The sequence below is a fragment of the Watersipora subatra genome, chromosome 4 (genome assembly GCF_963576615.1).
Source record: "Watersipora subatra chromosome 4, tzWatSuba1.1, whole genome shotgun sequence".
Classification (NCBI taxonomy): domain Eukaryota; kingdom Metazoa; phylum Bryozoa; class Gymnolaemata; order Cheilostomatida; family Watersiporidae; genus Watersipora; species Watersipora subatra.
The window spans coordinates 242,887-261,842 of NC_088711.1; positions in this window are offsets into that span (position 1 = coordinate 242,887).

The following is an 18,956-nucleotide window of genomic DNA, read 5'->3' on the forward strand; positions in this document are numbered from 1 at the left end:
GACTAAATTTTTTTTACCTGGCACAACAAAACCCTCTGGCTGTTTCATATACACCTGTACATCTTTTGACAGTTTTCCATTCAAAAAAGCCGTTTTTACATCCATTTGGTGTATCATCATATCTCTCTCAACAGCATCCGATAAGAGTGCTCGCAGAGATGTTTTGTGAATCACGGGGGCGTATGTTTCATCGTAATCCACCCTAGCCTTTTGTGCATATCCCTTTGCCACAAGTTGAGCTTTGAATCTACTTATAGACCCATCAGACGAGTGTTTAGCCTTGAAAACCCACTTGGAGCCAATCGCTTTGCGCTTAGGCGGAAGATCAACTAGTTCCCATGTATCATTGTTGATCAGTGATTGATACTCATCATTGCTGGCTTTGATCCAGGCATCACGATTTGTGCTAGCCTGTGCTTGCGACAAACTAAGAGGCTCCACAATGTTGATTGCTGAGTGAGCAGAGTGACCAAGGTTTGTGAAATCATCAATACCAAACCGAACAATGGGTTGAGTGGAACGTGGTGATCGCCTATGTGTAACCGTCGGTGTTGGAGGAGCCTTTTTATTTTCTGATAGGTCAATATTCACCGCTTCAGAGTTGTCTACACTTGGCTTTGACGACTGATTTGGTAAATCGAGCTTGGTTTCATCAAAGGTGACATCACGTCTTACCTCTATTTTTCTAGTGATCGGATCGTAGAGTCTGTAGGCTTTAGACCTAAGGCTATACCCCACAAACACCATTGATTCTGCTTTCTCATCGAGTTTACGTCTCAGCTGATCGGGTATGTGAGCATAGGCTAAACATCCAAAAATTTTCACGTGTCCAAAATCAGGTTTTCTGTTGTTCCATTTTTCATAAGGAGTTGCATTCCATTCAAGTGCTCGTGTGGGGAGGCGATTACGAATGTATACCGCGGTCGATATTGCCTCTGCCCAGAATGACTTTGGAAGGTGAGATTTAGAAATTAACGAGTGAGCGGCCTCACAAACAGTACGATTAAATCTCTCAGCACAGCCATTTTGTTGTGGAGAATAGCGAGTGGTGACTTGGTGATGTATACCTTGGGCTGAAAGGTAACTCTCAAACTCATTAGATGTATATTCTCCACCACCATCGCTTCTAAGTGTACCTATAGTCTGTCCAGTTTGATTTGTCACTAATGATTCGTAAGTTCTAAACGCCTGGAACACGCTAGACTTGTCACATAAAAATATATCTGCACATGCCTACTAAAATCATCAATAAATAAAACAAAATACTTGCTACCACTTAAATATTAATTCTGCTTAGGGCCACACACATCCGTATGTACCAATTCAAGAACCCTACTTGATTTAATGCCACGGTCAGTTTGAAATGGACGTCGAGACATTTTACCTTTCACGCAAGCTTCACAGACACCTATTTCGCCGGTAATATTACAACTATTTTCACACCAATGATTCATGTTTTTGAGGCTATTTACGTTTACATGAGCGAGACGTTGATGCCACAGTAGGGAGGAGGACGCGGCAGCATTAGCAGTATGAATAGCAAACTCGACATCAAGATAATATAGCCTGTTTACTACAGATCCTGATGCTATCAACATCTTTCTTTGATTCTTAATCCAGCATCTCGAATGTCCAAACTGTACTATATATTCTTTTTGTGTAGCCGCTTTTACAGAAAATAGATTTCTGTGTAGGTCAGGTATGTGTAGTACATTGTAAAGTGTAGCACGTCTAGTTTTATTTCCATGAATTTTTATTTGCAGCTGAACAATACCTTTTCTGACTACTTGAACTTGAGACCCATCGGCAACAACAACGTACTCAGGTGAATCTAGCTTAAAATAATCACAAAATACAGCTTTATTTTTTGCCATGTGACTGGTAGCACCGCTGTCGATCAGCCATTTTTGAGAGTCAACATCTGTCTCCAATACAGTGAATGCCGATTCATCATCTTTGCTATTATCATCGTATGTAGATATTTTGGCCTGGTGTGGATTTGAGTTACTGTTGTAATATCCATGACCTCGTTCTCGGCCGCGACCCGATTCACGGCTTTGATTATAGTTGTTTTTAGGACAGCCGTTTTGATAATGTTGTCAAGACCCACCGATATAGCAGTCTTTGGATTGTTGCTGACTATGTTTAAAGCGGTTACTTGCTGACAGTAGAGCAGTGTCAGAGTTCGCTTTAGACCTGACATCACCAGAATCGCTGGCTGGAGTCAGGGCACTTTGTTCCCTTTTTTGTTCTTCATTAAGCAGTGTTTGTGTGGCGAACTGTAAAGTTATATCGTCACCGCGAGCCTTGAGTGCAGTCACTACCGTTGAATAGCTTTCCGGGAGGCTTCCAAGTAGAGTCACCACCTGGTCTTCCTCGCTAATATTAGCCTTAATAGCTGCAAGTTTATCAGTGATAGCTTTCATGTGACGTAGGTGGTCTTCAATTGATGAACCTTTGCTCATAACAGTCCTAAAGTACCGTTTCTTGAGAAATAATTTATTCGCTAGTGTATCACGTTCAAAGTGAGCTTTGAGCTTGTTCCACGCAACTCCTGGGTCCTCACATTCACTGATGAGATAAATAAGACTATTACTCACAGAAAGCACCATGTGGGAAAAAGCTTTGCTTGACTTCTTTTTGTACTCGGCTTTAGCGGCAGCGTTAGCATCATTCTCCAGAGTAATGGTTCCAGCCACATATCCAAATACATGTAAGTCCTTAGCTATGAGTAGGTGTTTGAGTTTGAACTTCCATGTGGCATAGTTATCAGTGTTCAGCTTATCTATAGTCCAGCCTTTCTCATCCATAGTTCTTTGATAATATTTAATGGGTTGACTGGGCCCATAACCTGTTGTTTAGATACTTTGAACATTCAGTTTATTGACAGAAACTTTATTAGCTGTGTTCATCTTGACAGCTGTGAACAAAAAAAGGTATTATGAAAAGGCTATTGTAACAAAAAGCAGAAAGCTTTCAGAAAGCACAACGAGATAGCTTTTAAAACCATGAAGCTGCTACTATTACAATAGACATGAGATCTAAAATAGCCACAGAAACTTAGCGTATAGAATTTCATCACTTTTAATAGACAATAGCTGAAGAAGTGCTATTTGGTAACGCCAACAATAGGAAAACAAACACTCAAGTTTCTCAGTCGAGTAGAGAATGTTTTTGCTAAGTAAGATGTTCTGCTTTTTAGTTTTGTTGTTCATTCAAATGCTGCTAATTGTTTAAAAAAATCTTGATGTGAGGTCTAAAAATACACACCACAAGTTCTCATATAAATATTTCGCTAGGTAACCACTATATAATTAAGTCATATGTCTAGAATTGTGCTCCAGATTTAACGTTGCATTTTACCCTACATAACAATATAATAGGTGCATTCTTGCCTATATGTACACATAACTATACGTGCATCCTTGCCAATATGTAAACATAACTAGAAATTCCACTGTCATACAGCCCACGACCAAAGTGATATTGGAAAAAAGAAAGGGTACTGATGGTTGAGAAATGCAATATTAGCAGTCAAATGGCACTGCAGTGCAATAGGATAACTGCAATGGTAGCTGTAATGTACTGGATGTGGGTGTTATTATATACAACAAATAGCAATAATGAAAGGAAAAGATTATATGTTTATATCTCTCCCCTGCAATAAGAGAAATGCAATATTGGCCAATATTAGAAGTAAAATGCACTGATATTATTAGAATAACCAATATTATTAATATAGTAACAGTATAAAACCAATGCACAATTTTGTTTACATTTCAAAACGTCATAGCTAACAATATCAAGAAGTATCAAGAATAATATCCAAACTTATAATTAAATATCGTAATCTCATAAGAATCGTTAGACAAAAATATCATCGTTATTTCCTTTACTTACACTGCGTTGGACATCAGTTAGAATACCGAAGTACTCGAATGTTTCTAAAAAGTCAGATATTTTGAAATCAGCAAAGATGAAACGATTTCAGTACTCCTACGTTAGTGACAGAAACCTTCGGCAATTCGACAATGCTATAGACCGATGAAATGTGCACGTTTTTTTTTCGTGAACTGCCCACGACTTAATCGTTCTATCCCTGTCACTCGGCGTTTCAATTTCAGGTCGTAACTTTGATAAAAGTGAGGCTTAGCAAGTTTTAATAACGATTTTCGGCCAAATGAATCTGTCTATTTGTGTATAATCCGATCAGATGGGTAAGTTTTAAGAGAATTTCGATAATTTAGAAAGACTTGGTAACATATTTAAATAGGTTTGTACGTGTTTTGTATCGTTATTATACTTTAACTAATCTACAAAACGATGGTTAAATTTGTTGATGAAATTTTCAAACAAGGGTTCGTCTCATTGTTGATGAATAATTTTCGTAAGTTGTGTGCACATGCATTTATCATAAAAACTCTCAAACTTCACTTCCGCTCGTTTGGTCGTGGGACTATACGTGTGTCCTTGCCTATATGTACACATAAGTTTTTGAAATACTTTTATGAGAAGCAGTGGCGTGTATCCATAAACATCACATACTGTAGCATTAAATAATATGACTGGATACAAGAATACATTATTTTAGTATGACAGGATACAAGAATACTTTATTTTAATATGACAGGATCAAATAATACTTTATTTTAATATGACAGGATATAAGAATACTTTATTTTAATATGACAGGATACAAGAATACCTTATTTTAATATGACAGGATACAAGAATACTTTATTTTAATATTACAGGATAAAAAAATACTTTATTTTAATATGACAGGATAAGAGAATACCTTATTTTAATATGACAGGATACAAGAATACTTTATTTTAAAATGACAGGATACAAGAATATCTTATTTTAATATAACAGGATAAAAGAATACTTTATTTTAATATGACAGGATACAAGAATACCTTATTTTAATATGACAGGATACAAGAATATCTTATTTTAATATGACAGGATATAAGAATACGTTATTTTAATATGACAGGATAAGAGAATACCTTATTTTAATATGACAGGATACAAGAATACTTTATTTTAATATGACAGGATACAAGAATATCTTATTTTAATATAACAGGATAAAAGAATACTTTATTTTAATATGACAGGATACAAGAATACCTTATTTTAATATGACAGGATACAAGAATACTTTATTTTAATATGACAGGATACAAGAATATCTTATTTTAATATAACAGGATAAAAGAATACTTTATTTTAATATGACAGGATACAAGAATACTTTATTTTAATATGACAGGATACAAGAATATCTTATTTTAATATGACAAGATACAAGAATACCTTATTTTAATATGACAGGATAAAATAATACCTTATTTTAATATGGCAGGATAAAATAATACCTTATTTTAATATGGCAGGATAAAATAATACCTTATTTTAATATGACAGGATAAAATAATACCTTATTTTAATATGGCAGGATAAAATAATACCTTATTTTAATATGACAGGATACAAGAATACCTTATTTTAATATGACAGGATATAAGAATACCTTATTTTAATATGACAGGATACAAGAATACCTTATTTTAATATGACAGGATATAAGAATACCTTATTTTAATATAGCAGGATACAAGAATACCTTATTTTAATATGACAGGATATAAGAATACCTTATTTTAATATGACAGGATACAAGAATACCTTATTTTAATATGACAGGATATAAGAATACCTTATTTTAATATAGCAGGATACAAGAATACCTTATTTTAATATGACAGGATATAAGAATACCTTATTTTAATATGACAGGATACAAGAATACCTTATTTTAATATGACAGGATATAAGAATACCTTATTTTAATATGACAGGATACAAGAATACCTTATTTTAATATGACAGGATATAAGAATACCTTATTTTAATATGACAGGATACAAGAATACCTTATTTTAATATGACAGGATACAAGAATACTTTATTTTAATATGACAGGATACAAGAATACCTTATTTTAATATGACAGGATATAAGAATACCTTATTTTAATATGACAGGATACAAGAATACTCTAGTTTAATATGACAGGATATAAGAATACCTTATTTTAATATGACAGGATACAAGAATACCTTATTTTAATATGACAGGATACAAGAATACTCTAGTTTAATATGGCCTGGTACACAACTACTTTATTTTTAGCATCAAGAAGATAATCTGAAGGCATGTCCAAATGTCACAGTCTTTCTTAGACAACTGCAGGGGTAGAGCCGCGAGCTCATCATTGCGCAAGGGAATTCATGATGAGCGACGTAAGAGACATCAGGAAGGAACAAATGGATCTCCTCATAAGAAGAAATGCTCGATTGGATACCGAAGGTCTGATTTAAAATTCACTCAGTTGTGTTTAGGATTTGCTAACTAGTTTATCAACAGTTTTCTCTTACGTATAGATGCAATAAAAAGTACAGCCCACACATTTATAGTCCATATATGTATAGTCCACACATGTATAGTCCACGCATGTATAGTCCACATATGTATTATAGTTCACACATGTATTGTTTACACATGTATAGTCCACATAGATATAGTCCACATATGTATAGTCCACATATGTATAGTCCACATATGTATAGTCCACATATGTATAGTTTATGCGTGTATGTTCCACTGTAGACACATTAACTAAACTTGTCGGTGCCTATTTCTATACTCGTACAGACACATGTACTGACACATGTCTCCGACCTTAGCTTATACTTTCATTTATTTCAATACACGTGCGTGTGTGCGTGTAACACAACTTGAGAGATGGTACCAGTGTGTTTGTATCCGTATCACTAGTGTTTGATATTGCCCGTGCAATAATCACGTTATGGTATAATATGCTAACGAGAGGATTGAACCTTAAAACTATAATTAATGTATGATGTGTTTGCCACGTGTTCAAATATCTCTTTGAGAATTTTCACTTTGATATATGAAGCTTTGCAAGAATTGAACAAGGTTAAATTTGTAACCTCTTTGAAAAACAGCGAATTTTCTTTAAATTCTAAGAATTGTAACATATTTAGCCCAGCTGTAACATTTTATATCAACGATAAGTTGCAGTTTATGCATTGCAATGCAAATCTAGTATATTACATGGTAGTTGTTCTGGTTCTTTTTTGTTTCTAAACTAGGTGAAAGCCTGGCATTGCACGAGTAAAGAAAAAAGTTTTTGTACAGACAATTCATTTTTAATCAATATATTCAACATTTGCCATTCTAACTTTTAAATGAATTTGTTTGTTTATTTCTGTGCGGGCTATAAGTTGAATTAAGTTTATGCTATATATATACTAGCTGTGCTACCCGGCGTTGCTCGTGTAATAGAAGAGTCTTTGGACAGAAAATTGATTTGTATTTTATATATAACAACATTTCTCATTATAACTTTCAAAGAACATATCATGAGAGAAATGTGTCGTGTAGTTGAAATAAATTGAGGGATAAAATAAAAACAACTGGAAAGGTTTTGAAACTTTGTCAAACAACTGTACCTTTCAAGCTGTCAGCCAGGCGCATTGCTAATGGAGAATTCTAGTAAGCTGCTTAATAAGCTAGGCTTCTAATGGCGGTAAGCCATGACTTTGCGTCTGCATTGTTGTCCAGCTACAACTATTCTAACTATGCTATAGCCAGACAATCAAACCTACAAACATATCCACAGACATACTTTGAGAAATATATATATATATATATATATATATTTATAGCATTTTGGGAACATCTGGGGACACACTTTTCTTTCAGTAGATTTGCAGTTTCGTGCACGATTAAAGCACATAAATTACATAATTTTTTTATTATTTATTTCAATACATCAGAGTCTTGGCTTTCGAATGAGCCTATATTCAATACACAAATAATAATAGAACTATGAAAAACGGGGTGTCAAAAGTTCGTCCTGCAAAATAACCCTTGGTTCAGGTACTCAAATGTGGCGTCATAATTCTCATTTAGCCTTAGGTCGTCGATCCCTTTCGCTGCCATTGAGGCTGTGTTTTTCTGTGACAACCGGTGCTGTTAAACCCGGAGAGCGCTAATAATAAACTAAGATTCTAGATAATCAACAATGCCCGCGATCGTGCTAGATCCGACCAATACAAACACATATTCTGGGTTAATTAATTATGCTTCAATAAATGCACTGTCGTTGATAAAGGTAATGAAATCACATCAATTAAATTATGACCTGCGTTTGCGTGGCCCAAGGACTAAATGTCAATCACACTTTCGCGAGATCATGCAATGCTTGAAATAAATTAGTCTCAGTCGTCACCCTTAACATCGCATTCATAATAAAGAGCTAGTGCATAATATCATTGGGAAAATATAGTATGGTTCTTGGAGTCTGAGCCCTGAGGTACTTATCATAGAAATAATATGTACATGGAGAACTAATGACACTGATTCATTTGTCATCTTCATTCATTCTCTGGAGTTGTCCTACCTTCGCCTGCCACTAGCGTCATTATCGTCACTTTCGTAGTTGATTAATAAGCGTAAGTAAGAGTACACAACAACGAATATGAGAATTATGACGTCACAATTTTCTAGACTATGCCAGTAAACTTTTTCGCGGTAGAGCTCTGAGGAAATCCTATAAACACCAACCAATGTCTGTCTCACCATGGCAAACAATAGCTCATTCGAAAGCCAAGACTCTGATGTATTGAAATATACAATAACAAAATTATGTAATTGATGTGCTTTAACTATTGGCAGGTGTGATAAGTGTCTGCACAGTTATTCTATAATATGGCAAGTAGAACGTGTGGCGTAGCGGATAGCTCGTCTGTCTGCCGAGTTAGAGTTGCCGAGTTCAATTCAAGCGCAACATGGATTTTTCATTCCTAAAACTTTATCGCTATAACTGGACACACAAATGACAGACAAACAAACACCGGGATTTCTATATATAGATGTAGCATGATTCAAAGCAGATTCACCACAAAAAAACTTTATTTTTGTGCTGAGTAGGCAAGCTGATTCTTGACTCTGAACACAGTATTTGTTGTTACTAGCTAGACCATTGACTAATATAGCCTTTGTACCTTCTTTAGGTAGCCACTTATTGGGTTAGAGATCCCAACCCTCGATGGTATCATGCTCTAGATTACTATAAGTTAGAATGGCAAGCTGTTACATTTACCTGTCACACACTTACTCGTCATACACTTACCTGTCATACACTTACCTGTCATACACTTACCTGTCATACACTTACCTGTCATACACTTACCTGTCATACACTTACCTGTCATACACTTGTCATACACTTACCTGTTATACACTTACCTGTCATACACTTACCTGTCATATACTTACCTGTCATACACTTACCTGTCAACAATATCTTTGGGCTTCATATCAGGCTTGTGGAGATCAGCAACGGAAGCCCGAGCACAGCTGTCTCAGAGTGTCTAGAGCCCCATTTCTTAGAACTTCTTTCACCAAAAGAAGTCGCCATGAGAAAAGATTGGGTTGACCTGATATTGCAGTGTCTACGGTTAGCGCTTGACCCTGACTCGCCTCTACGTGACAATAAAACATGCCTGATGAAAAAGCTCTCTCAGCACTTCACATTTTTCAAGGAGGTGAGAGTCTTTGTCTTTCCCAGCAGTATCAGAAAGTAACTTGGTTCTTATTGGAGATAAGGACGGATTTTTTTAACTAAAACTATCTTTTAACATGTTCTTACTAGTGCAGATAGCTAGAGATGCCAACAGTTAACAGATTTTGAGATCCCGAGCTATTTGAAAACATGTCAATAGAGTCATACATATTCTGTGCTAAGATTAAACTATGTCATACACCTTAAAGTAAAGGTTCAAGTTAGGACTCCACACAAGAACTAGTTAGTGACTGTAGAAGTACTTACTACTCATGGTGTTGTAAACACACCATTCTTGCTTCAAATTCTTCAAGTGTATCAGAGCTGTTATACAGGAAGAGACATGAGAACTGGAAAAGGGCATAACTCTTGGCCTCCCACAAGCTTGATGATTTTAGCAATTCTGGCAGATATGTATTCCTCAAACAGTGAATACCCTACAGGATGAAATTATTTGATGGATTTAATAGTTCGCGAGTTCGAGTACAGTAAAATCTGTGAATTATTAACATCTGTGAATAATTAGTTTTATTCTTAACACAAGAGAGAATAACTACTACCTCAAATTAAAAATCAGCTGCTTGGCAGAGCTAGTAAACATAGCTGAGTTTCAAACTCTTTTACAATCATCGCCGGGGCTTTGAGTTAATCCCATTACTAATGCATTACACTTCACAAGTTTTCAAGGTTGTCACAAGTTATTCGAAATTTGGCACGGCATCATCGTCAAAAAAATCTCTGCTGCAGTTCTTTACGTTGTAAAAGCTCATACCTCAATTACCACAAGTTGTTGACTCACCAAAGGCCTCCAACTTGATGAACATTCATGAAAACCTCTAGATGTAGCCAAAGATTTATAGCTTAGAATGATTGACATAATTTTCTCAGCTAATTAAAAACCTAAACACGTGGAATACGCACGTGAAGGTTTTACTCTATTGCTAGCTGCTTTTACGGATTAATTTATTTGCGAATGTGTTCATCCGCAAATTATTTAGTCAACGAATATGCATGAAAAGACAACTTTCGCGAAATTTAACTCCGTGAATAATTTCATCCTGTCGGGTAGTAATTTAGTTTAGACAGACATGCTTCTGTTTTGGACTTATTTACTTTGTGTTTACACCTATTGATTCTGTGTTTAGATGTATTTAAACATGTTTTAGACATGCTTCAACAGGATAGATGATGACTTGGATGAGTGCCAGCTCACTAGCCCTCTCATGACGTCCATTCAATGTTATCTCAAAATCTATCAACAGTTAACTTCTATTGACTCTTGCGCTGATAAAGAATTGTTTCATTCTATTGAACTCATCTGCTATAAGCTGAAAGACATGGGGAGTGCTGTCGGAGATGAGCTAATCAGTGACTACCAAGCAGTAGTTACAGCTGGCAAAGCAAAACGCAAAGATAAGGCGTAAGTTTGGTCTCTCAAAGTTTCTTGGCACCATTTGCAAAAATACCTGATATCCCTAACCTTATCACAGCTAAGATGGACTTTGGCATCTTGATATTAATCAAGATGCCCAAGTCCATATTTGGCAAGTTTCAATTCAATGCAGGTAACTTTATATTCTTTGTACTCTTATACACTCGAAATTTAACTTACAGCCTTTTAAAATTACATAATTAAAAGTACAATCATATTTTTAGTTTTCCAGCTATGGTTTTTATATTAGCATAACCAAAAGTTTATTTAGAGACAAAAGCACCCAAAGGTATTCTTTTGGCTGTTACATAATGAAGCCGGTTTTTGGAAAATTCAAAGATAAATTACAGATGTAATAGCAAGCATTTGATAAGCTCATAAACAGATACATGTAAGTCAGGGGTGTCAAACTCATTTTCACTGAGGGCCACATCAGCGTAATGGCTGTCCTCAAAGGGCCAGATGTAACTTACTAGAAATTCCACTGTCATACAGCCCACGACCAAAGTGATAATGTAAAAAAGAAAGGGTACTGATGGTTGAGAAATGCAATATTAGCAGTCAAATGGCACTGCAGTGCAAAAGGATAACTGCAATGGTAGCTGTAATGTACTGGGTGTGGGTGTTATTATATACAACAAATAGCAATAATGAAAGGAAAAGATTATATGTTTATATCTCTCCCCCTGCAATAGGAGAAATGCAATATTGGCCAATATTAGAAGTAAAATGCACTGATATTATTAGAATAACCAATATTATTAATATAGTAATACAGTAATAATAGAAAACCAATGCACAATTTTGTTTACATTTAAAAACGTCATAGCTAACAATATCAAGAAGTTGTGATATTTTTATAGATTTTTAGAAAATCTATTTAACAAAACTATTTAGAAAAAATAATAACAGTAACATATTGCCCAACATCGGTCACTATATCCTTCGATCTTGTAAATTTGAATGCTTATTCTTATAATTAAATTTTATAAAATCGAATAATCATTCTTATAATTAAATCTTATAAAATCGAATAATTATTGTTATAATTAAATATTGTAATAGTCTCATAAGAATCGTTAGAAAAAATGTCATCGTCATTTCCTTTACTTTCACTGCTTTGGACATCAGTTAGAATACCAAAGTACTCATAAGTGTTCAAAATGTCGGTTACTTTGAAATCGGCAAAAAAGAAACAATTACTTTTCAGTACTTCTACGTTAATTACAGAAACCTTCGGCAATTGGACAATGCCATAGACTGGTGAAATGTGCACGTTTTTCTCGTGAAATGCGCATGACTTAATGGTTCTACCCTCTAGCACTCGGCGTTTCGTTGGCCGGTCTTAATTTTGATAAAAGAGGCTTGTTAAATTTTAGTAACGATTTTAGGCCGAATTGAGCTGTCTATTTCTGTATAATCTGATCAGATGAGTAAGGTTTAGGATATTGTCTACGATTTTCAAAGACTTGGTAACATGTTTAAATAGGTTTGTATCGTTATTATACTTAAACGACTCCATTTAAAAATGGTTAAATTTGTTGATGAGATTTCGGTACAAGGGTTTGCGACGGTGTTGATGAATAATTTTTGTTAGTTGTGTGCACACATGCACTTATCATAAATCTCCCAAACAATCGCTTCGCTCGTGTTTGGTCGTGGGACAATTGTAATGAAATTTAATCGAATAATGTAAAATAACTTTAACTAGTCTTTGATATTAAATAACTCTGACTTTATTACTTAAAGTCGCAAACAGCACAGTTGCACAGCAAAACATGCAGAACACTTGTTTTCAAAAAATGGTCAAAAGAATTACACAATACCCATTAACATGGACATACTTTCCGTAAAATCAAAAATTACGAGCTGGTAAGAACATGAATTTGTTTGCATACACACATTAAACCTGCAAACATTAAATAATTGAAACAGCAACACAAAATCAATATGTAAGCAGCAAAAACAAAAAATTATTTGCTATTTGCTGAAACAAAGTTAGACTTGCACAAAAAAAAATGCAAAATATACAGCGTTTGACTAAAATTACTTATTTATTACATACAATAAAAAGTTATGAATATTATTTATACATATACAGTTAGTAAATGAACATGAAAATCATGAAACTCTAATTTCGAATTTTATCCTTCAAAGCATAGCAAATCTACAGTCTAATATAACTCAAATAGACTGTCATAAACATGTTTCAAATAATAAAAGTATGCTCAGTAACTCTGTTCTTGACTTTTCAGACTTCAGGGGTAGCTCTAAGAATCAATATGATCCTATCGAGATTGAATGATAACTTTAGGTTGACTACTGCTGACAGCCTAAAAAGTGCATTTTTTTCTAGCATTGCGATTCAAATTGACAAAATTAAAAGTTAGTAAAAACTTTGAAACATTAAAAATAATGTTTCGATTTGATTTATGCAGTCTTTTACTGTCTTACCTCTTCTGGATCTGCATATTTAGATTATTTACTTCTGAGGTTTAAAAAAATTGATTGCGAACGATAAATTTTTAAGTGACTGCGGTGATTTTCGGTTTAGCTATATGTCGAAATGGGTGTAGTAATTTAATTATAACTTTTGCCAGAGTGATCATTGAGGCATATTTGTACGTTTACTTGATTAGCCAGAAAATTTTCTTTCTGACTAATCAAAACTATTCTTATGTAATTTAAAAATAACGATACAAGGAATAGATAAATTTTAGAGGCAAGATAACTCGCGTCGGGTTGCCTAGCAACGTTACAAATATGGCAGTTAACTCCGTCTGGTGCGAAATAAGCCCTCACGGGCCACATAAAATGACGTGGCGGGCCACGTGTTTGAAACCTGTGCGATAAGTGATAAAAACTCTGTGTACAAAGAAGGTTAGTGCTATAAAAACTCTGTGTACAAAGAAGGTTAGTGCTATAAAAACTCTGTGTACAAAGAAGGTTAGTGCTATATAAACTCTGTGTACAAAGAAGGTTAGTGCTATAAAAACTCTGTGTACAAAGAAGGTTAGTGTTATAAAAACTCCCAGTACAAAGAAGGTTAGTGCTATAAAAACTCTGTGTACAAAGAAGGTTAGTGCTATAAAAACTCCCTGTACAAAGAAGGATAGTACTATAAAAATTCTGTGTACAAAGAAGGTTAGTGCTATAAAAACTCTGTGTACAAAGAAGGTTAGTGCTATAAAAACTCTGTGTACAAAGAAGGTTAGTGTTATAAAAACTCCCAGTACAAAGAAGGTTAGTGCTATAAAAACTCTGTGTACAAAGAAGGTTAGTGTTATAAAAACTCCCAGTACAAAGAAGGTTAGTGCTATACAAACTCTGTGTACAAATAAGGTTAGTGCTATAAAAACTCTGTGTACAAAGTGTATATATCGCTAATAGATATGATATTTTTGAGTCAACAACTCGATAATTTTAAAAAATATCTATTTTATCGTTCAAATTCCAAGTAGATTGCTAATTGTTTACAACTATTAGCAATAGATGTAAACAGTCTAAAAATGCTAAATAACACCTAAAATCATCAAATACTTGCATAGGGGCCTTTTAGGCTTATCCAACACAGACAAACAAAGACAGCCAGACCAAGGAGGTGACATTGGCTAGACCAATTAATTAGTGTTTGAGTGGAGAAGAGTTTTTCAGATCTAAATTGTATTCCTTCATCCCAGTACTATCTCCCTAACCTGATTATCTCATCTCATGTTAAACTGTTATATTTTATTGCCTTGTTGGAACACCAGCCTGCTGAAAACCCTTTGAACTTCATAATCCATGATTTTGAATCAAACAATCTGACACCCAGAAACAGAATTGTAAGCACATTACAGTGACTCACTGAGATGACAGAGTAACTCATCTCATCATCTTCTGTAAAAATCTTGCAATGACTAGCTTCAAAGGATTCTGGCTCAGTATAAAATCTATAAATATGATGATATAACTCTGACTGCTAGTGTTGAGTGTGTGTTTTCATCATGTGGACTGGTTCACAGTAAGTTGAGAAATGGTCTCGGTGTGGTGAAGGCTTGCAAGCTGTTGTTTGTTTACAAATACCTAAACTAAACAAGAGTAGGACATTAGAACATAGAGTAGGACATTTGTTAGCACTTTGCAATCATGTCATGATTTCCATTCTAATGTTTGACCAGCGTTTTCAAATTTATAAATATTATTATTATACTACGCTTACAATAAATCAAGTGTTTGGTATTAAACATTGCTGACTGGTCCCATACAATCTATAAAATACATCAATCACAATGTAAACACCATCCAAGTTCAACCTAGCTTCTAACTTTTTTCAAAATGTCATTGGTTTCAAAAATATCAATAAATATCAATAAATATCATGATATCAGTGATATGACATTTTTTAAATATCGATATTTTTGCCAACCCTGTTCTCAAGTTGTTTTTTTTGATAGTTTCCGGTAAATTTCCAGGTAAGTGCAGTTGGTAAGTACAGTAGGTAAGTGCAGTAGGTAAGTACAGTAGGTAAGTACAGTAGGTAAGTGCAGTAGGTAAGTACAGTAGGTAAGTGCAGTAGGTAAGTGCAGTAGGTAAGTACAGTAGGTAAGTACAGTAGGTAAGTGCAGTAGGTAAGTACAGTAGGTAAGTGCAGTAGGTAAGTACAGTAGGTAAGTACAGTAGGTAAGTACAGTACAAAAGTGCAGTAGGTAAGTACAGTAGGTAAGTGCAGTAGGTAAGTGCAGTAGGTAAGTGCAGTAGGTAAGTACAGTAGGTAAGTACAGTAGGTAAGTGCAGTAGGTAAGTACAATAGGTAAGTGCAGTTAGTGAGTACAGTAGGTAAGTGCAGTAGGTAAGTACAGTAGGTAAGTACAGTAGGTAAGTACAGTAGGTAAGTGCAGTAGGTAAGTACAGTAAGTAAGTACAGTAGGTAAGTACAGTAGGTAAGTACAGTAGGTAAGTGCAGTAGGTAAGTACAGTAGGTAAGTACAGTAGGTAAGTGCAGTTGGTAACTACAGTAGGTAAGTGCAGTAGGTAAGTACAGTAGTTAAGTACAGTTGGTAAGTACAGTAGGTAAGTACAGTAGGTAAGTGCAGTTGGTAAGTACAGTAGGTAAGTGCAGTAGGTAAGTGCAGTAGGTAAGTGCAGTAGGTAAGTACAGTAGGTAAGTACAGTAGGTAAGTACAGTAGGTAAGTGCAGTAGGTAAGTGCAGTAGGTAAGTGCAGTAGGTAAGTACAGCAGGTAAGTGCAGTTCGGAAGTGCTCGACAATTGGCGATATGTTGCACAAGTGAGATGCTAATGTCCTAAGCAGATTGATGATGAAAATGAAACCACTTTAAAAGTAGGTAATAATCTATACATAACTACATGATTTGCTATTTTATCATCCATGTCAGTTTTATTCAGTGCAATTTTCATATGGCTTGCACAAATTAAACCATAGTAGATAACTCTCATTTGATGTGAGTTTACAAACTTCCCTTTATCTATGGTTCTAACAGAGTTAACGTATTAAAAGTTTGATGTTTTTGAGTAGTCTTTATATTATTATATGCTCCTTTGTATTGCAATACCTAAAAATAGATGCAGTTGTTGGCTACAGGGTTGGCTCAGCTTAAACTAATGGTTTAAACCGAGTGGTTTAAACCAACCGAAAAAAATTGGTTTTTATGGTTTTTTTCGGGTTTTTCATTATTTTTTGTGAAAAGCAATATTTTAAGCTCCTAGTGGTTCATGTGCGGTAGAAATGCAATTATATAGAATTATCAGCTGTGGAAGTTTATTTAGGACACAGTAGTAAATTGATGGCAGAGCTCAAGTTGAAACTACATGAAATCCTAGCACAACAATGAATTAGTGAATTTCATTTTCAATTGGTTTTATCAAGTAATATGATGATTTCTTTACTGGTGAAATATAAAAACCATATGAGATATGCTAATCCAATCATCATCTCTAATAATGACTGAATACTTTCACAAGTCTGGCCAGTGAGAAAGGATTACTTATAATTAGAAATTAAAACAATAAAATCCTTTTGGGCAAAAGCTTTAAGCTTGCAAACTAATTTTTCATTTATTGGGCCCAAGCCAAAGTAGTTGGATTGTTAGAATTCAGTTTATCAAGTTTTTTTGTGTTTTGAAAAGTTAAAGTTGTGCCTCAAACTTCCAACATGCCTCGCAAACAGGATCCCGTTTGGCAGTTTTTCACTCGAACTTCAAAAGGCAAAGGTTTCGAGGCAAAATGTATTAGGTGTGCTGTTGTAACGCAAAGTTACGCAGATAGGCTAAAAGCTCACGTAGCAAAATGTCAAGCTGAAAACACCAATTTAGACAGTGATGCTAGTATTCAGGTGATAGAAGTTGAGTCATCTGCCACAGCTCCAAACACTAGCAATGCATCTGCATTATGCTCTGCTCTACACTACCACATGACTAATCACTTGAATTAAAATTCCTACTTATACATAGAGCTGTATGTAAAATATTCACTTTATGTGATAAGATATCTGGTCTGTATTTCATCGATCATGTTTGATTAAAAACTCACTCCGACATTTCCATCTTTTCTCTCTTTTTCCCCATAACAACTCCCACAGTACCATCTTTAACATATGATTCCACATATGTATGTTCAGTACTCAATCATGCAGCTATAGTAAGTGATGTTAATTAGACTTAAAATTATAAAAACCATAAACACCGGTTTAAACCATTAAAACCGGTTTAACCCAACAAAACCTGGTTTTTTCATAAAAACCATGGTTTTTTCCAACCCTGGTTGGCCATAGAGCCGTGTACCCCAGCTGCGTTTGATCAGTAAAAACATCGGCATTATATGGAGAAGATACCTAACTATTATCCCATAAAATATTTAAAATTCTGAGCAAATGGCTTAAACTTGGTAATTAGTTAGTTTGCAAAAATATAGTCTAATGATTTGCAGATTATCTCCCCTGCTTGCAAAAAAGAACTTTTATTGATAACGCAAAGGTATCATAAGAAATGATCAAGTCATTAGCTTTGCTATAGGGTTGCCTTACAAAAGTTTTAGCTGAAACTTTGGTTTCTAGAGCTCCCAAGAAAGGAGTTAGAGAAGCTACAGATAAAAGGCCAACTGAAGACTTTCGAAAGATTAAACCGTACCCCACAAGAAATGATATCATCAGTCATGAAAAGGTGAAGCTTCGACAAAACCGGCAGTCTGGTGGTAAGTTAACGATGTTCAATTAACTTTGCTTGATGTCTCTCATTTGCATCTTTCATACATCTTTACAACTTCCTTTGCTCTGCTATCTGCTTCTCTCTTAATGAATTGGTTGAAATCTCACAGTAACTAACTGGTCTTCATTACCGCAGAAACCAAACTCAATCAGTTTACGCTAAAAGCTCTTCTCTCAGCTGCGCTTGGAGACATCAGAAAACTGCAGGAGAGAAGCAAGATACATATACATAATATGTATATAAATCTTAAAAGTTGTGTGCACAAAGTTGACGACATTAGAACGCTGTAGTAGAGAAGCAATATATATGTGTATACGTATATATATATATATATATATATATATATATATATATATATATATATATATATATATATATATATATATATATAAATTGTTTCCTCACCCCAGGAAACTCGTATGGGTGGTACTTTCTGCTCTAACTCTGGCCTCCTACCAGAGACCTGGGAGTTAGAGCACTCGCCTCAAGATCTTAGCTGTTCCCAATAGCGCACTTTTCTGCAACTCACCGGAGTTGATTGCTGTCGGTATTTGGGCAAACCACATTTTATGCGCCAGTGTTATTGCGCCCAGTGCCCCAATGACTACTGGAATTACAGTTGTTCTTACATCCCAGCATTTTTCAATCTATTCTCC